General features: G+C 41.8%; 1 protein-coding gene across 2 annotated transcripts in view; it reads right to left on the minus strand.

The window, feature by feature from the left end:
• The window catches only part of PLCXD3 (phosphatidylinositol specific phospholipase C X domain containing 3), an 80,032-nt gene that overhangs the window by 10,503 nt on the left and 47,860 nt on the right, over positions 1-21,669 (minus strand). The gene's annotated exons all lie outside the window — the stretch shown is intronic.

Genomic DNA, 21,669 nt, shown 5'->3' on the forward strand with positions numbered 1-21,669 from the left:
CTCTGTGTTAGGCAGGTCCTGGCTCTCCTGTGGAGGATGTCTTTAGTGTGCCTCCCACAGCTGGTACAGTCCAGCCCTTATGGCCATTCCCAGTTCTCACAAGGAATAATTTCTAACCTCTCTGGGTTCCAAAGCCACCGTGTCACCCAGAGCCACATGCACAGAAGGTGCTGCTTGTCTTTGCACAGAGCCAGGGAGGAGAGCAGGCGCGCTCCTCCACAAGAGCTGTGCCAGGAGAAAGAGAGGAGTCCTCTCCTCTTACCTCTCTTCCTGTTTTCATTCTGCTGCAGTTCCTCTGACCTGGGCTGGAGTTGGCCAGATCTGATCCTGCCAGGCCAGTGCAGCACTGCTCCACAGACCAGCATTTGAAGTCAATTAGTTTTTCCACATCCCTGGTGGAAGCAGAGGGGTAGTCTAGGGAGGGCAAAGACACAAGGCTGGGGGGCTTGAGTACTGGCAGGGAAGGAGGTGAATGGCATGTTACCTTGATTTGACTATGAATGGAGATCAGGAATCTTGGTGATAAATTTTCTGGCCTGAATGAATGTGTGCATTATCTCATTTCCTTTCACAAACTGGAAACGAGGAGGTGCCAGACAGCTGCCCCTCACTGCCAGGATGGTGGGAGTGAAGCCAGTGACTGACTGATGTGGAAGGACCTCATGGCAAGGGCTGTGGGCCAGCCCCAGCCACCACCACTGCACCTCCACAGAAGCAAACAGATCCACCACCAGTGGTGCCCAGCAGTCCTCTGGAGCAGCATTTCCATCTGCCAAAGTCTGCATGAGAAGGGGGAGAGTAGAGGAGATCTGGGTGGTAGGGACCTATCTGTGCTGGACAATCAAAGCCACACAGAGGTGCTTGATGTGGCTGCATTTCTTCTGAGATCTAAGTTTATATCTCAGGTGGCACCTCACTAGGTTAGTCAGGTACTCATAACTTGGGCATGACCTGGGTATCAAGATGGTTCACACCATGACTTCAAGCATGCCCTACATCACCATTCTCAGCTGTTTTGTTATTTTTGAAGGGCCATATACTTTCTCATACAGCATAGCTACAGCAGTTTTCACTTACAATCCAGTAAAATCTAGGCTCAGCTTTGACACTTATTTTATTACCTCTATTTTCCCTGTTCTGCTTGCTTGCTTGTATAAACAGAAATATGCACATATTTAAGTTTTTCAGGAACCATTTTCTGATGCATTAGAGATCTGCTGAGAAATACTGACCTCAACTACAAAACAGGCATAGCCCTTTTTGACGTTACTGAATATTCAAGACCTCTTTCTTCTTTTTTTTTAATCTATCAAAGCTCTCAAGTGACTTCAATGGCATTGAATTTTGTTCAAAAATAATAATTAAGCATTCAAGTTGCTTCAGTTCAAGCAGTAAAATCATTACTCCCATTAAAAGCTTTCAGAAAGAAAATATGACCTAATTATTTGTATTAAGATTTGCTTTTAAAAAACTGTTCTTAGGCTATTTTAGTTCCAAAAGAGGGTTGGTTATTTGGTATTTTTAATGCCTGAGTCATGAAAGCCCGACAGTGTGACAGAAGACTAATAACAGCAGTGCTGTAAGACAGGACCTCCCATGGCGGAACAGCCGCTCCTCTCTGCAGAGCTTTCCCAGGAGAGGAGAAGGAAAAGCAACTTCACAAACACAAAACAGAATGGCCATTCACTATTTAATGAGAGTTTGATCACTAAAGGCAGAGAACACGTTTTCTTCTGGAGTGCAGGGAGTCAGTACAACCTAATCCGCAGTGAGAAATTGGTCCCATTCACGTGGTGTGATGCTGCTGAGCATTAAGTGTCCATTCCCAGTAACACCAGTGAGAACTGCAGCAGGTCTCCATGCCCAGGGCAAAGTGACATGTGGCATTTCTTCCCTCTCCAGTGAAGCACACACCCTGCTCCCTGCAGCCGTTTGCAAGTAGGTGTTATGGCTGCACTTCCCTGCTCTCCATTCAGTTTTATTGTCTGCAGCAATACTGAATTCTAGAGCCATAATTCAGCATATGGTCACCTTGGCTTTTCAAGGATACTGAGAATTCATTGCTCCAGTGGGAGCAGTGGATTTCCTGTGTGTCACTGAAGCATGAAATCACAACTGGAAAGAACTTTGAAAAGTCATCCAAGTTCATCAAGTGTAGCCCACCTTGAACAGGATCAGCTACACTAAGATCAGTGATACAAACCACTCCTGGTTCAGTTTAATCTATTTACAAGCCCCCAGTGAGGGAGAATACCTTTCTATGTATTCAGAGCACCCCCATACAGAAATCCTTATACATCCTCATTTGTTTCACCTGGAGCACCCAGAAATAATGGCAATGTGGCATGCTGCTCAAGAGTGTTCACCATGCCCTCACTCTGCTCCTGCTGAAGATTTACTCTGCATCTGTAAATAAGATTCCCTGCAAAGGATGAGCCTGAGGTACCATTCCACAGTACACTATTCTACCATAATTTTCTCTGTGGCAAAACTACTTTAAAAGGTCCTCCTCTTTTATATGCTAGCCATTTGTTTTCACTCCCTGATCAAAATTTACAATTCTCTCAGTTATGCTAATAGACCTGTAGAGACAAAATTAACACAGCACATGGAAATAGTCTGAATTAACAGAAACAGAACAAGTGGTTTTGCTCTCCCTCTGTACCTGACTCATTGACAAGTTTTGGTATGTAACATGTTCTCACTAATTGTTGAAATGTGACAAACAAGGAACAAATGAACTGAAGCACAGAGATTTATACAAGCCCAGCACAAAAAGGCTGGAAAGGAACTCCTCAGATGCACTTCCACAACTCTTGGATCCTCTTTAGGCAGCAGTCACATTGCCATAAAATTGGCACCACCAAGGTCAGGTTGACTCAAACCAGAAAATTTGGGCAACATTGAGTGGGAATTGCTTTCCCTGGATCTTGACTGGTCATTATATAATGTAGGTTGTTCTTGCAATGTGAGCTGCCATGTTGCAAGAACAACCTACATTATTATCTAACAACCTTGAATTTATTCTTCTGAAAAACTTGTCTTAATTTAGTCATCCTCAATTGCTTTATACAATTTGGAAATGCATCCATTCAAATGACACAGACAAGCATGCTGGGGTCACATGCATCTTTTAATGTAATTATTTTAGCAGCATATTCCTTAGAGTTGTCAAGGGCCAGATGTCTTTCTTCTTAAATTGAACTGGTGTTGGCTTTCTGGGTTCATTTGTAAAATGAATTTGTTAAACCTACATCTTGTACAAAAATGTAATGGGATAGTAAATAGCAGCAAATGGTGGTTTCTGGAGATAATTAATGTTCAACATCCCATTCTTCCCTTTTCCCCCATTTTTAGCCATTGCATCTAGAGCATTAACTAATAGCATTAGGAATACAGGCAGGAGGAAAAAGACTCATTGGACACTGTAATACAAGAGCTCTCTTTAAGGAGACAACTCTAGCATTTTGGCTACTCTTGGTTAATGCAGTAGGGAACTGAAGCAGCAAAGACAGAGCTAAAAGTTTGAGCTGCTGCCATACAAACCATGGTGTTTGGCTTTTATGTTATGACTGAAAAAGGCTGTAAAACATGTAGTTACCCTTGCATGGAAAATACACACTAGCCAAAGGATTTAAAGGAAAAGTACTACTTGCTATGAGGATGTCTCTGTTCAAAGGCTGGTTTTTCTCAGTGATTCAGCAGACAAATTAGACAATCTCATCAACTGCTTCTCTAACCTGGAGCTGTGCAAAGCATTTGACATGGTCATGGCATCCTTGTGTCTAAATTGAAGAGACATGGATTTGGTGGATGGATGACTTGGTGGACTGGAATTGGCTGGATAGTCACACTTAAAGAGTTGTAGTCAGTGGCTTAATGTCCACGTGGAAAGCTGTGTCAAGTGGTGCTCCCCGAGGGCTGGCATTGGGACTGGTGCTGTTTAACCTCTTTGCTGGTCACATGGACAGTGGGATTGAGGATTCCCTCAGCAAGTTTGCTGATGACACTGAGCTGTGTGGGGCAATCAACACACGGGACAGAAGGGATGGCATCCAGGGGGACCTTGACAGGCTTGAGAGGCAGGCCTGTGCAAACCTCATGAAGTTTAAGGTCAAACGCAAGGTTCTGCACATGGGTCAGGGCAAACTCCAGGCTGGGGACTGATGGATTGAGAGCAGTCCTGCAGGGATGCATTTTGGAGTGTTGGTGGATGAGAAATTCAACATGGCTCAGCAAGGTGCACCTGCATCCCAGAAAGCCAAGCTGGGCTGCACCCAGAGCACTGTGGCCAGGAGGCTGGAGTAGGGGATTCTCCCCCTCAGTTCCACTGGGGTGAAACCCCACCTGGGCTGCTGCATCCAGGTCTGGAGCCCCCAAAATAAGAAGAAAAAAGTGGAACCTTGGAGTAAGTTCCTGTGAACACATCTGAGAGAATAGTTCAGCATCAAGAGAAGGCTTTAGGGAGACCATAGAGCTCATTCCAGTACCTAAATGAGGCCTACAGGAAAGCTAAAGAGGGATTCTTCACAAGGGCATGGAGTGACAAGACAAGAGGAATGGCATCAAACTGAAAAAGAGCAGGTTTAGATTAGATGTTAGGAAGTAATTTTTTACCATAAGGGTGGTGAGGCAGGGAAGTCACAGCTGCCCCATACCTGGAAGTGTTCAAGTCCAGCTTGGATGGGGCTTTGAGCAACTAAATCTAGCAGAAGGTGTCCCTGCCCATGGCAGGAGCTGGCATAGGATGACCTTTAAAAAGTTTCTTACAACACAAACCATTCTATGATTCTATGTTTATCAGTTATCTCTTGCAGATCACAGAGTGGTGATCAGGGAGGTCAGAGCAGTGTTCAGTCATTACCCCTTTTAACCTCTTGTAGCCCAAACACAAAGCCTGAACAGTCATTAACACAGGTGCGTGGATGAGGCATATTTTATCTGTGTGAGACAGCTGGTCCTGCTCCCAGTTCCACATAGAAATCTGAGTGTTCAAGAAACATTAAAAAATTCACATAAATGACAATATGCCTGGAATAAGGAAACTGGAATTGGAACTTATTCCACTGTCTGTGAAACAGAAAATTGCTGCTTTACAGAAGAAAATATCTGTCACCAATTAAAGGAACAGCTACAGGTTTGGGGTTTTTTTCCTCCCCCATGTTTTAGTTCTTTAAAAAAATAGATATGATTTATTCATACACCCATTACACTTGAATCACTTCATTAAAGCATCCAACTCAGGTGTTAGAATCTAACAGCAGAGCTGGAACTCCTTTGACACAGATGTATGTTGTAGCTAGTACCAGACCATTCACAGCCAAGGTTTCCTCCACCAGACTCTGCCAAGGGCTTTGTTTTCTCCAGGAGCTGCCACCGTGTGTTATCTGGGATCTTTCAATGAGCTCTCCTGCTGAGGAACTTATTTGGGTACTCGAGGCATAGAACTGTTCAGCTACCCCCCATTCTAGAGTTTCACTTGCTACTGCTGGCTCATCTCCTTGTTACAAAACTCACATTCTTGGAAACGTAAAATTTGAATGATTCAAGAAAGAAGACAGAGATTTAGAGAGGAAAAAAAATAGAAAGTAGTGCATGGAGGAAATACTTTGAAATTTAATGTGGAGAACAATGAAAGAAAATCTACCACATCAATGTAGAAGAAGTGATTTTTACAAGCATTTAGCCCTGCCCAGAACCTTAAAACACAGAAGAATTAGCAGAGTGATTATGAAAATCCCATTTTTGAGTAACAGGAAAAGTTAGTAAAAAAGGTATGTAACACTAGCAGAGAAAGCAGAGCAGTTAGATGGAGGGCAAGGTTTAGTAAGAAACTTCTGGCTGCCAGCACTATTTCTCTGCTGTACGACTTGTAACAGAATTTCATACATCATTTCAGTTTCCACTGACATCGTTGCTGCAACAAATCTAAATTACTTAAGTAAATAGATAAAACACACATTTTTTTCAGACTAATGGTGTAGCCTGAAACACTGTTTCTTCCTGCAGATACCTTAAATGAAAGTGAATCTCACCAATATTTAATTCTTTGCTATTGAATATAGCGACAACCAAAAAGGAAAAATGTGCAGGTGACTGTTTGCCGTAGTATCTTATTCAGTATATTCCACAATATGTTATTCAGAAAGACATATGGAGAATAATTCATTTGGAAGGCAAAGTTGAAAAACGCAAGGAAAATAACCATATTCAAATAATAGAAAGTTACAGTAAAGAGATGCACCTTATGGTTCCTTGGAGTTTAATACTTTCTTACTGTTTAGAATAAAGGTGAAAATGTGCTTTGTTCATGAAACATTCAGCAAACAGGTTATGATGAAGCAATCCACCTAATAAAGTTGAAAGGGAAAATTATAAGAGAAAGAATTACCTACAAAGAAGGGAAATAGAAGTTTTTCATCCCTAGCGCTATTTGGACAGCAAGAAGCAAAGAATATAGTAAGGGTTTCGGCAGCACATCCAAGTAACAGAAATTGGGCATAATTACAGCTCTGATTTGAATGATGTTGTGATTAAAACAAGTCAGAAAATTAGATGGTGGAAACAAAATGACATAGGAACACACAGTTTTTCAGTTAATTAAAAATATATTAAATGTGTAGCTCATGTTCAGCACAGCCAATTAAACATTCTTTTCTCACTCTTTGGTTTCTTAAAATTGTCAAAACACTTCAATATTTCTAAAACACTAAGGTTGAAACCATCACATGTAAATGTTTTCTTACATATTTTTCTCATATACAACTAGTCTTCAAGTTTGTTCCCATTTCACAAACAGAATCAACAACATTCACAATTCTGTTTACCCAGTACATTTAATTTAGCCCACAAACTCCTCTCTGCTGTACCTCTCCACACCTGAGGCATCACTTCTTCTGCCAGCTTGGTGCCTGGACCACAGGCACACACCTATTAACTCTTCCACAAAATCTGCTTCACCTCACCACAGAGAAGGATCAAGCTGCTTATTATAATTTATACATCTTCTGGCTTCTAGCTCTGGACTCCCACAGCTAAACCATCTTTGTTAATCAGCTGGATCCCAGAGGCACTATCCTCCTAAACAGCATCCTGGGCATTGCTGTGAATCATTTACCAGGAGCAGCCTTCCCAGAGCTATTCCTCATTCCTTCTACTTTCCTCACAACCTAGAATTAACAAGCCCAAAGCATTCATATGATAAACCCTTTACTATGCCAATTATAATTATCTAAAATATAGTACCCAGGAGATATTACAAAATGGTCACTGCTCTTTTACAGTGAGAAATGTTTGTCCTGGATACAGCTGGTGGAGACAGGCTCACCAGGTTATCTTTCTGCTGAGGTGGGAACTGTGCCCCTAACACAGACTTCTCTGACTTCTCAATAATCACTGGGATCATGAAAGAATACTGCAAGAGCACCTCTTTCCCCACCCCCACGGGGGAGTCCCCATCCTCTGTCTCAAGACCAGAGTTCCCCCAGGGCTCCCACAAGCAGGCCAGCGGGGAGCAGAGCACAGTGAGTGATGTTCTCCCATCTCCAGTAAGTGCCACGGTAAGGCAGGTTAGCAGCCACAACATTCTCTTGTAGAATGGTGTCCGGGAGGAACTTGTTAACTAGTGATCTCTGTTCCTTTTTCAAAAGTTGATGAAGCTCATCTTAAAAGCAGTCACTTTTCTCACTCCCACTTTTCCAGCTGGAAAACTTCACTGTAGGGAGCCCTTCTCTCACTTCCAGCTTAAATTTATTTAGTCAGTGTTGCTCTTCTAAGAATGCTGGCCCTTAGCCTAAACTGTTTTCCCTCACTGGTATTTATTCCCATGATATTTACAGCGAGTAGGTAATCACAGAATCTCTCAGGATTCACTGTGCCAGGATAAACAAGACAAGCTTTCTCAATGCCTTCAGCAATTCAGTCCCTGCTTATCCTAGTTGTAGTCCCTCTCTGCAGCTGTGCCAGTATCTACTCAGAACAAGGATGACCAAAATTGCATTGAACATCCAAAAAGATATCCTATCATACCTCAGCATCTTTCTGTGCATGCTCTAAATGTCTAGGTGCGTAACACAAGGATACCACCCTTTCTTCTACACCGTTTCCACCAAGGGCTAAGATTTAGCCAACCATGGGTGACACTACAGCAGCTACTTTGCCTGGCAATCCCAGCTGATGAGATCCTGCCTTAACAGAGCATGGTCCCATCATCATGACATTACATTTTATACCACTGGATTTCATCTCACTTCTCCTGCAGGCATCCAGGTCTTGCTATATGTCACCCCTCATCTTTCCTCAGTTACAATGACACACTCTTACTTTGTGTTAGCAGCAAACTCCCTTATTTACTGCAGAATTCAAAGTCCTTACTGGCAAAATTAAACACAACCAGGGTCTTTGAGGACAGCTACCATTTCTACAGTCTGGTACTTCTAACAAGTCCAACTTAATTTCTGATTTTCAAACTCCATTTCAGTTGATAATACACTACTTTACACTTTACCAACTGCATTATGCATTATTTACCAGCTGCACCAGGCCATCCCAGGGGTGACAAACAGGTCAAGGGAGGTAATTATGGCCCTCTGCCCTCCCTCATGACACCTCACCTGGAGCACTGTGTCCAGCTCTCAGGTCCTCAGCACAGGAAAGATATGTACCTGTTGGAGTGGATCCAGAGGAGGCTACAAAGACTATTGGTATGATCAGTATGAGAGAGGTGGGGTTATTCTGCCTAGAGGAGAGAAGGCTTTGGGGAGGCATTGGAGGAAATAATATCTGCTTCTTTCATTCTGTTAGATAATTCTGCTGACCTCTGAGCAACCCTTTCTAGCATTCATTACTGGTATATTTTGTAATCAAACAATAATACTCATCCTTTCTTTTAACTCAAACTTATAGCAACCAGTCTTGAAAAGTCAGATGTTACCATCAATAGCATCACAACATGACAGACTGCAGTCAGTCAAAAAGCTAAGTCAGACTCTTCCACATTGCATAGTCCTGAATCACTACCTCTAGACTACATCTGCCAATATGCTGTCTGCCTTGAGTTCAAATAATCTTCAATTTTAGAGAAGGCAGTTGGGTCATCCAAAATAAAGCAGTTGGATAATTTAACTTCTATCCAAAATAAAGCAGTTGAACTTTCTCAGAGAAAAATTAAGGACAGATTCTGATTTATTTCTCCCGCAAAACAGTAAAGCATCCTGAAATGTGCCACAGTATTACTTAAACAACAAAGTCTCCCTGAAGAATTATATCATTCCACACTGTTTATGATTGTGCACACCATGTTAATTAATATTGTGAATAGTACTGCTGCTTTGCTGGTCTGGTGGTATTCACCTTCCAGACAGCAGAAAAAACTGTAAGTTCTAATAGTCATGAGCAAAGTTAAAATGGATATGGAGAATGGGACATAAAGACTGCCACTTGATCAACTGTGATACCAAGGGGCAGGCAAAAGCTGGATGCTTCAGGGCTAGACGTCCACTGTGGTACTAAAGAGATGTGAAACCAAGATTCTGAAACCAAGAACTGCTGTTCCGTGAAACTCCAGCATTTCAAAATGTGATTTTGTTTCATATTAGAAAGCAAAACAAAAATTTTGGCCTTTCCACAAAACAATGTCCAAGAACTATTTCTGAATAAAAAAATGAAAAGCTGTAAATATAGAAACAGCATTAAATATTGCAATTAAGAGTGTAACATAAATCTAAAGACAAGACAGAACTAATAGGAGTGAAAATTGAAATATTTTGACGTGTTTTTCTAAAATAGACTTTTCCCTGGGGAAAAACACTGAAAGGAACATTCTTGGGACAAAAAAAAAGAAAAAAGAGTAGACTTTTAAATACCTGTAGTTGTCAATAAAAAGTGGCATTGATGGGGAAAAGAAAAAATGCCTTTGTAATCTTTGGGTTGAAAAAAGTCACAGAAACGTGCACTTGATGTCACATCTAAAAACTAACAACTGGAGACCAAATTCTTTACAAAGGAAATAAAATATTAAACAATATACCACTGATTTGATCTCAAATTAGCATTAAAGACAAAAATTGTTTGTTGATTTGGAGCACTCTTACTGGTTCTGATCAGCACTAAAAATAGGCAGACATTGTGAGAACTCTCATGCTTCCAGTAATACTGATAACTTTTGAATTGATCTCATATTTTATTTAACAAGAACTCCACAGCAATGAACCATGGTTACCAACCACAGGGAAAGGTAGACTAAAAAATACATTATGTATCTTGTAAAAATTTACCAAGGGACTACAGAGGATGCATTAGCAATAAAGTAAAATCCCCATGGAGAGAAGAAAAGAGAGGTACTTGGTTGAGAAACACTTCAGCAAAGAGGTCATGGAATAACTGAACTGTTTGGGTTAAAATGGATGTTTAAAAGTCACTGATGTCCATCAGGAGGACTCTGAGCTGTTAACAACTCTCCTCTGGATATCTATCCAAGCCATTCCTCATTCACCAAAGTCTACTCATCAAATCCATCTCTGATTTAGAGAGAAAGATGTTGTGGGGAACCATGTAAAAGATTTTACACAAGCCCACACAGATGACATCCCCTGCCCACTGTTTTGGTCATTCCATCACAGAAGCCTATCAGGCTGGCCAGGCAATACCTGCCCTCAGTGAAGCTGTGATGGCTGTCTTGAATCACCTCCCTGTCCTCCCAGTGACTTCGTGTAACTTCCACGAGGAACTCTTTCATCATATTACCTGGCACAGATGGGAGGCTGACAGGACAGAGTTCCCAGGATCCTCCCTTCTACCCTTCTTAACAATGGGCACAATATTTCCCTTTTTCCAATTACCTGGGACTTCCCCGGACAGCCATGAATTTTCAAACACCATGGACAGCAGTTTGGCAGCTCCAACAGCCAATTCCCTCAGGACTTTAGGATGCATCTCATCAGGTCCCATACACTTACATACTACCAAGTTCCTGAAAAGAACACAGATCTGATCTCCCTCTTATAGTGATTTTCCTCCCTGCTTTAATGCCAATTCGCTCGAGACACCTGGGAAGAAAGGCTGCCAAGAGAAGCCATTCCCTTCTCCATCATCATAGCATTGAGCCATGCTGCTTCATCAGCTCAAGGAAAAGCAGACCTGCCACCTCAGCCATGAGTGGTGCCTGAGAGTCGTGCAGGGGCTCACGCTCATCTCGCAGGCTGCAGACCAGGCTGCACATCCATCACAGAGATGCTGCACTCCTCTTCCTCCAGTAAACCTCTCACACCAGAGGCTAACAGTGGTCAGTGTTGCCTAAGCACTTGCCTTGCATCAAAGACCAGCAGACAGACCTTGCACAGCTCTGCCTCAGCACAGACTGGGGTAGATCTGCACAACCTCTGTCACTGTCACCCAGTGCACTGGGGTAACGAGTGTCAACAGAGACATTACTTATGAGACAACACGAGTTCACAAAGCATGGCCTGGAGAAAAACACACATCACCTCAACAAGCAGATGTGAATGTATCTCCAGAGATACACCCTCTCTTCTCACAAGAGCTGGGAGCAGGTATGGTCAGTGCTGGCCATCAGCAGCAGAGGAATACAGAAAGTTACTGAGAAGAAATTACAGTAACTGACCCTGGATGTCAGTCCATCCAATGCATTATTTCATAGAATCATAGAATATCTTGACTTGGAAGGAACCCACAAGAATCATCGAAATCCAACTCCTGGCCTGCACAAGATAACAACAAGAGTCACACCATGTGCCTGAGAGCATTGCCCAAACTTTCCCTGGACTCTGTCACATTTGGTGCTGTGACCAATGCCCTGAGGAGCTGTTCCAGTGTCTGACCACCCTCCAGGTAAAGAACCTTGTCCTGATATCTAACCTAAACCTTCCCTGACACAGCCTCATGCCATTCCCATGGTCCTGTCACTGGAGAACAGAGAGAAGAGACTGGTGCCTGCCTCTCCATTTCCCCTTGTGACAAAGCTCCAGTCTGCTATGAGGTCTCCTCTGAGACTCCTCCAGGCTGAACAAGCCAAGTGAACTCAGCCTCTCTTCATATAGTAACTCCTCTAGACTCTTCAGCATCTTTGTAGCTCTCCTTTGGATACTTATTCTTGCAGTTACTACAGGAAAAACAATGTCCTTCCAGAGCTGAAAAGTATTTTTCAAACAGTCCACTTGTATTTCTTATGAGAAATAGCTTAGAAGAAAAAAAACAAAACAAACAAAAACAAAACCAGGTGTTCATCATATGGATTAATACTTCCACAAATGTTCCTCAGACTGCTGAGCTCAAATGAGGGTGCTTTCCACCAAGAGAAAACCATTCATCTGGATTTACGTCTCTCCTGTTCCAGCACAGCCAGACACTAACAGCAGTGAAACGCTGTCTGATGGAGAGAGGAAGCCAGCAGCAAATGCCACCAGGCAAGAAAGATCATTATCAGCCAAATGTTCTGAGCTGCAATTAGCAACAGGCTCAGAAGAACTCGTTGTGCCTGGTGTGAAAACAGGGCAAGAGGCAAGGCACTGCTCTTGTTTGCAGCGCCACTGCAGGGACCTTGCTGACATCTCTGAGCTGAGTCCTATCCTTTACCTCTAGCAGAAGGACGCTTAACAAACTGGGCACAGACACTCCCCATGCCATGTGCTCGTAGTCTTCATGGACACAGCACCAGTCCTGGACAACGCACAAGCACCTTGATGACATTCCAGCAACGAGCTTCAGGACCACCTGCCTGGCACCTGACAACAGCCTGAAACAGCACCCCTGGGTATGAAACATCCTTTCCTAAATCTTTACCATCTTTAAAAGCTGTCAACATTCTGGCTTCAGGCTTATATTTTCACCCTAATTACCCAAACCCTAACCAGCATCTCACATGCAGCTGAAGTAGAAATTAAGCTTGCTGGGGTGACTGCTTGCAATAGTTCAGAGGAAAAAAGCAAATCTAATTAAAAAGAGCATGTGAGAGGAGAGAGGTGAAGAAAGGGGCTAAGGAAAGGATGTGACAACAGTGCTCCTTTAGCAGAGCCAGAGCCTCCTCCTGACACGGGGTGGTTGGCACAAGACCAACATAGCTGGAGGTCAGCTGAGAGAGTATGGAAAGTCATGAGGAGCCAAGTCCTCACTGTTTCAGCATTTTCCTCAGCCAAAAGCAGGAAACAGAGAAATGGCCCTGTAGTTGTTTTCTCTGGTAAAACATGCAAATCCAAGACAAATCGTAATGACCTTAGCTCTGAGAAAAAAGCCTGCTCATAAGGAGGCAAGTTTCTGTTCAATATCCACTCAAACCCTGAGAAACAGCAGTGAACACTGGACAAAATTACCAGTTTCCCATTATTTAAGCACTACCACAACTGCAGGAATCATTTGGGATTACAGCCTTGCCTCAGAGCTGTAATTTGAACAGGTCTCACTGGAAAAGCAAAGAAGCCAGTTTCAGACATCAGAGAGTGTAAATAGGTTGGGTTGGGGTGTTGATCTGCTGGAGGGCTGGAAGACTCTGCAGAGGGATTTGGACAGGCTGGATCGATGGGCTGAGGCCAGTGGTATGAGGTCCAACAAGGCAAAGTGCTGAGTCCTGAGCGCTGCCCTTGGGTCACAGCAGCCCCAGGCAGTGCCACAGGTGGGGGCAGAGAGGCTGGAAAGGACCTGGGGGTGCTGGTGACAGCAGCTGAACATGAGCCAGGCTGTGCCCAGGTGGCCAAGAAGGCCAATGGCATCCTGGCCTGGATCAGCAATGCTGTGGCCAGCAGGGCCAGGCAGGGACTGTCTCCCTGTGCTGGGCCCTGGTGAGGCTGCATCTCGAATCCTGTGCCCAGCTTTGGGCCTCTCACCTGGAAAAAGGCATGGAGATGCTGGACTGAGTCAGAGCTGAGAAAGGGTCTAGAGAGTAAGTCAAGTGAGGAGTGGCTGAGTGAGTGGGGTTGTTTTGCCTGCAGAAAAAGAGCCTCAGCAGGCAAAGTTTTGCTCTCTACAAAGCTGTACAGGTTGCAACATGGTGGGGTTGACCTGCTCTACCAGGCAACCAGTGACAGGACACGAGGAAATGGCCCCAAGGTGCACCAGAGGAGGTTCAGGTTGGACATCAGGAGGTTCAGGAAGAACATCTTCACTGATAGGGTGATTAGGGATTGGAACCGGCTTCCCAAAGGGGTGCTGGAATCACCATCCCTGGAAGTGTCCAGGAAACTACTGGGCATGGCACTTTATGGTACAGTTTACTTGTCATGATGGTATTCGGTCAAAGGCTGGACTCGATCTTTGAGATCTCCTCCAAGCTTTTTGAGTCTTTGATTCTAAATCCAAGTAAGAAGAGAATAAAGATCCATGGCAGTCCCTCTTTGCTGTTCATCAGCAAAATTAATGTGTCCATTACTCAAGATCAAGTTTCATACTTGATTTACTACACAACAGTGTCTGCTCACAGAACTGAGAGCGCAGGGTGCAGGTTTCAATACCCCACCATGGAAGAAATCATGGTAAGGTTCATCCTTTGTGCTATACCTCTGAAAAAAAAATGTTCAATAGGAAAGTGCCTGCATCTCACCATGGCTCCTATTTCACTCCAGCTACTTCGTCTCCTTCATATCTTAATACTCTTTTATGATATAATACATTCTGGATGACAGTTGCTTAGCTACAAAAACCCTCAGATCAACAGCTACAGTATTAAAATATTGCCAAAGGTCAAATCCCACTGTATGATCATTCAGCATCTTATAGATATGTCTTTTATTATTTTTTCTTAGTGTCTGAAATAAATACTGAAAGACATTTTAATATAACAGGCTGTGCTCTCTAGGGCAACTGTACAACCCAGGACAATACATGCAATTATATCATTATAATTACAGTTAAATTCTTATTATAAACTTTGACTACATTAAGTTTGTGTACTAGACCTAGCTCTCCCCTCCCCTTCCAAAAAAAACAAAAATTCCTGGAGAAAAATATAATTATTAAAAATGTGCCTAAAAGTAAAGTTGTAAAGAAAAGATCAATAAAAGGAGGCTGGATATTTGAAGGATTTGTATTCATGAAACCAGCATCTTTCACAGTGACAGTGGCACTTAAAGAAAAAATTGCATTGCAGCCCACAGACATTACCGAATTCCTAGGGAAAAGACCATATCATCCCTGCTTTAACAGAAGAAAAGCATGGGCATTTTTACAGCTTATGCAAATTCTGCATTATACAGAAGGTGGTACATCAACAAGACATTTGGCCTGCCTGCCTTCACTATTTCCAGCCCCCCTGTTGCAGTGATCTCTTTGTACAATTGTGGCAGCAGTGTGCCAGAATCCCTACTGCTTCCTCTGCAGGCTTTGTCCAACACATCTCTGGCTGTAGCCTGCATGGCCAACTGCTCACTCAGCCCACAAGGGCTACTTGCTTGTAAGCACAGGGAAATGTGTAAGTAAATTAATTGCAGGCTTGGTGTATCTGCTGAAAATGGATTTAAGGGGTTTCTGTCTCTAAGGCTCCTTTAACACCCTTCCTGTCTTAAATCTTTCCTACCAGCCAAGTGGAAATACCCGCTGGAGAAGCTGGGCACATGCAGGTGACTTCTCCAGAGACTGTGTGGATGCATTCTCTCCAGATTGCATTTGAAAGCCCTCTAAGGTTTTAGAGGCTGCTGAGAATTGCTCAAACCAATCAAAAATGATACAGCGTGTTCAACATGGTTTTACAAGCTGACAGGATTTTGTTTTGACATTTCTATTCACATCCTACCCCTCTAGGATCACGGAGCAGCAACAGAAGGTTAAAAATGGAAGGGGTTTTTTTGGAAGTTTGATCCAAACATATAATGAGCATGTTAGTTCTTGGAGAACTGTCCAGTTCTCTGCTTAAACTGTGACAAGGATGTGCATATAGATCTACTTATAAAACCCTATAAGTAAACTAGCATGGTTTGCAGCATGCAGAGCTAACACAACACAGAGACAAGGATGTTGCCCTATCTACTGAGTTTGTTTTTGCTTGTGTTTATGTGAAACATCTTTGCTTTACACAAAATTATTACCAACTTGAACACCACCTTGTGAATATAGCTGGAAAAGCTTGTTTGTGTAAATCTCTGTGCTCATTTTGTCCCTTATAACTGAAGAGCAGAAGGATCAACCCATCAAGGAACCATTTCCTTCACAATGAGGTGGAAGCAGCTACACAGACCCAGGCCCAACATTAGCAAATGCATTTTCCCTGGGGTCAGCACTTGTTAGCATCTATTAGCTTTTGAGTTTCCTTAGTGATCTGAGTAATGCAGAAAGATCAAAGAAAACCCAAGTGACTTAATGAGACATTTGCAATTTCACTACAGCAGCCATAAAGAGTGAAGTGTGAAATCTTTGAGACAAGTAGATGTTAGAGACAGCTTACAGCAGTGAGGCTGAGAGAATTAACATTTCCTTTTTTGTGATGAAAAGTACTTGCTGCTGTCTGTATGTGCAGGGCCACAGTGTACCCAGAGTGCAACCACAGGAAAACATAAATATATTTACAAGTAGTCATACAGCACACACAGTAACTGTAAGCAGGTGTTTTGATGCCCAACATTATAAAACTCATAAGCACACCAAGCAGAGGGAAAAACTGTGAGACACCAGTACCTGCCTCAAGAAAACATCAGAACAACTACCCCAAACAAACAACCAGAAGCCAAGCCACTGATCACAGATGTCACCATGGTGGTCACCGCGCCAATCTTCTTCCTCCACCAAATCCCACAGGCTACTACTGGGTATGTTGACAAATACTTTAGCAAAGCCATTAAAAACCTGTGCTCCTGTATTTTGTGACAATTTAATACTGCTCCAAGTTCATGACCAGAGCCATCAGACACAACTACACAGCCCTTCCTGTGGGAATGCTGTACTGAAATTCTCATGCAGACAGATGGTCCGTGATGAAATGCCACTACCCATACACAGCCCATTGGGGGTTTCATTGTGCTGGCCTGTAGATGTGGTGGATAGATTCTTCCAAAGAAATCTCCCTGTGCTGTTCTGCGTGCAAAGCACAGTGACTGCCTGTTGTGTAGAAAGACTGGAAAAGTAATTAAGCACAGTTTGAGGAAGGACAGGAATACTAAGGATTTGTCGGGATTGCCCAGAGTTCTTTTGAATAGCTCGCTAATATACCAGAATGCCATTGTGTGCCTTCTGTGGTCAGGAAATAATAACCAAAAAAAAAAAAGGAAATAAAGGAAAAGCCAGCTGCATCCCAAGGCAAACATGTGTGGTCAGGCGTGCTTGTACCACACACATTAGCGAGGGACTGAGGCTCCCCTCACCTCCCAGCTAAAGAGCTGACACATCAGCTTCGAGTCCTAAAATTGGAACCAGCTCACTGGAGCCTGCTCCTCTCCTGCAAATCTATAGCGGAGACAGACATCAAGGTTACAGTCAAGAAGGATGCAGAAAATTAGAAAAACATAGTTGCCATTTCTGTTGTTTTTCTTTTTCATATAAAATAGTTTAAGAATGACATCAGTCAATATGGAGTGCAGATTAAAATATGATCAATTCCCACTCTTCCTGTCACACAGAAACTCAAAAATTCAGCTGACGGAGGTGTGGCACCATCAGCAACTGACTCAAAAAATCCTACTTCTGGCAACTTCAGGAATCATTTTCCACACAATATCCACCTAATCATCTAATATCCATACCCTAGCTAAATCTGACTCTCCTTAGTTCATGACTGTACCCAGAGATGAATTTTCTCCTGACAGTTACTGTGTCCTACTTACCACCCCTTCTGTTAATATTGTGAATTGGATGCTTTGCCTCCATTTCAAAAGGTTTTATTCTCATGTGCAGGACATTTTTTTTTAAATTTGGTTTGGTTGCTAAGGAGGAAGCTTTAGCAGGGTAGGCAAGGATTTAGTCATATGTGAGCCACAGGGAACATTATCCTTAGAGATTAATTTGGAAATCAAGTGACAATTGGCAGGGTATGTGTTTACTTTCTATTTTTTGAAAGCTTTACAAGTACCACAGGATTTCTGCATCCTCTGAAGGAGATCTATTCTTCTGCGACATTAATAAACGACGGAGACAACAAAGAGAGTTTCACACTTGTCTCAAGTGTCATAGATAAAATTAGCAATTTCACTGCAAATCAGAAAGCAAACTAGATTATTAGGAACAGCTCTACACTAATCAAAAGGGTGTCTCACAACCACCTTTCAGATATACTGAAGGCAGCTGCCTCACTATGAAGTTAATTCAATGAGCACAGCAAATGTAATTCATTTGGCATATATTGTTTGCTAATCAAAGAGCATTTCTTGGCATCTAAACTGCGTGTGTGACAGAATGTTAAGCTTGGAAACACATTGATAGTCCTCAAAGTTTTTAATCAAATCCAAGAAACATAATGTGCACACATGCAAGCAATTCTCCTCATTCAAGTAGTGAAGGTGAAATCTGTACTACCAAGTGTTATTACACTGAACTGTGGTCCTAGGAAGACCTTACAAAAAATAGCTTTGCCCTCACGTATTTGTGCAGGACAGAAAGCTTCAAAACTTTTAATTTCTCCTTCTTTCTAATTACCATACCACAGAATACTTACTACCTGTTATGACAGCAAACTTTGTGAGCAAACATTATCAGTAGAAAACTCCTGGTATATCTTCACTGAATTGAGTCTTATGAGCATGAAAATGTTTTGGGCTTTGGATTTTTTTTTAATTGAGGTTATTTTGGGCCTCACAGCTTGCATACCTGAGCTCTAGGGAACAGGCTATAGAATAACATCTCTACCCCTTCTGAAATATATTGCCTTGGAAAGCTTCTCTACTACAGTGTGAGCGTGGACCTCTACCATCACAGGCAATCACGATGAAAAGCCATTAAGCCAAATTTGGCTGAGAGGAATATTTCACTGTGTTCTTTCCCAAAGAAAGCTGCAAAACAGCAGAATGGAGTCCGGATGGGATTGCTGTATGGAGTCTGCTCACAGATTCCCTAGTCCAATGGATGCTATGACTGAGGGAAACCATGCTCTCCCTCTAAGGCAGCCACTGCTCTTCAAATCATAAACAATTTAATTATTAAAAACAACTTCAGAGATCAAAACCTGACATGTTTCATTGTATCTGAGGCGATCTACACTTTGCCCTATTTTCAAAACAAAGTCAATATGTAAAAGGCCACTGTGCAGGTGGAGAAATAAAACAAAATAAATTACTACATGTTTTATTCAAAATGCAAAAGGAACATTTCTTAAATGCAATACTTAATTTAGGGAAAAAACCAAACCAAACAACAAACCCTCACATCAGAATTATTTGAAAAATTCAACCTTATTCATTTGAATTCAGAACTTTTAAAATTCAATGAGAGGGAAGAACCCCATCCAAGTATGGTTACAAAACTGCTTCCAAAACCAAGATAACTACATTCTTAATGTAAGGCTCTACACCACCATTTCTTAAAAAGGAGAAAACAGTGTAATGTATAAGTCTATGCAGTAACTGGCCACAAAAGCACATATGTTACCCACCTGGACACAAAGATGGGATTTGGTCTGGGTATTTATTTTGAAAAGAACAAAATATTTTTACTGAGTGATGGTTCAAGGTGACAAACATAGCACAGCTGGAACGTATGCCTTGTTACCTTTGGTGTGGATATTTTTAAGCTACTGAAACATTAAGGCAGGGTAGACTGAAGACAACTGTGCAAATTCTACTGTGAAAATAGTACTTCATCTTTTAATTGCTTGCCTATTTATTTTTAACAGAATCTTCATAAAATGAGGAGCACTTCTGAATATATTTGATGTTTACTTTTAGAGCAGTTAACTCAAAATACAGGCTCAGTTTCTATCAATATTATCATAAATTTCAAACCTACATATTATCATATCAAACCAATATTATCATAAATTTCTTCTCACAGTCTATTTTTGTTTTAAAATAAAAATTAAAAATGAGATGCCATACTTAAGACTAAATATCGGCCTTGGAGATTATTTTGAAGATCCATTTCTCTCATAAGTGCTAAAAGAATTATACAAAAAAGGAAACAACTTTTCATGTAGAAATGTGACTACACACTTGGAGACCATGTGAAAAATATCAGTTAAAATCTGGCATAACAACATTTCCAGGTTTTTCAGCCCAATTACTTATTGGCTTTTGAAGGTAGTTATAATTTCAAGATTTGCTGTTGGGAAAGGCACACTGAGAGTTCAACGGCTCTGTATATTCAAAACTCAGTCAAACATTTTCAGCATCTATTTCAAGTCTTTGCTTTACAAGCAGCTTCTAAGAAGCACATTAGAAGCCAAAGATGAAGAAAATGAGGTTTGATGGCTATTTTATTCATACAAAAAGCTTTAAGAACAACCTGTTAGCTTCCTGATTCTCCTACTTCATGTTCTAAAGAACACTCAGGAAGATGTTTACCAGAGGAAAAAGTTCCCTGACAACAAGGTGTTTATCGGTAAAATCCATCAACAAAGCAGTGTTTTAGTGCAGAGAAGTGCTCTTCAGACTCAGGAGAGAGGGAGACTCCCCAGCCTGATGGAGCCCCTAAAACAGAGATGAAGGATATACCAACAGCTGCAAGTGCAGTCACACAAGTGCTTCTAAATCCCGTTCCACTGCCTGTAAAACCTTCCAAGTCAGTGTTTTACCATGTCAGGTGAGGTTTTTACCTATTTTTTCCAGTCAAGAGCTGCTTTGGAAAACTGCCGTAAAAACAGCTCAACCTTTCCCAATTATGAGGCATGTTTTCTTTGCAGACACTGCATTTTTCATAGAAGGGTTATGCTCCCAACAGACCTTCCTGTCACAGGCACATCCCTGAAGAGAGCAAAACATTAGCAGGACACTGACCCTCATTGTAATTTTTTTACACTCTGCAACCCTTCTTTATTTTCAAGGAGAAAAAGAAAATAGCTCTTGCATCCTGGCATTAAGCTTCAGTTTTCCTACCAAGTTGTCAAGAACATAGTCACATATATATGCCTTTAAGCTCAAAACTGGCTGTGATTTATCAAAGTCAGAATGGTATAAATAATGCATGTCTTGCACAGGTGGCTTTTTTTTCATAATAGAACAACTAATGGCCTGTCAACAAGCTATTCCATATACAGAAGCTATATGATAGTCTGCCATCTCTTTCCTGTGTGGTAAATGAAGAAAGACTTTAAGGAGTCAAATTCTCTCTAATGGTGTCCTGCTGTCTTTGATACAATGTGTGATGGTACAGAGACAGAGAAACCATGCATCTTTGCGTAATGGCAAATCCTGCAGCATCAGGCTTTGCTGATGAGCCAGGACAAGTTTTTTTTTAATCCAATATCTGAAGCCTGATGCACAAACAAAAGATTACCTAGATCATACAGATTTGTCTAGATCATACAGATAAGATTTTCCAGTACAGAAATCCTAGACATGATATTCAGTGATTATGGTAAGAAACCACATTTGGAAAACAAAGCAAATAAGCAAAACCTGCATTCAGAAAAAAAGAGAAGGTTAAGCCAATAAGGCTTATTGGCAGATTTTCTTTTAAGATGCAAAAGTTTGTCCTTCAATGTGTTTCTCTTTAAATATTTTAGGATTATGCCAAGTTCTGACTGGCTCACAGTAGCATGGAAGAAATGCATCTGCTAGAGTGCCTTTAAAAGGAATTGGAAGAACAGCA

This window comes from Melospiza melodia, chromosome Z (genome assembly GCF_035770615.1).
Source record: "Melospiza melodia melodia isolate bMelMel2 chromosome Z, bMelMel2.pri, whole genome shotgun sequence".
Classification (NCBI taxonomy): domain Eukaryota; kingdom Metazoa; phylum Chordata; class Aves; order Passeriformes; family Passerellidae; genus Melospiza; species Melospiza melodia.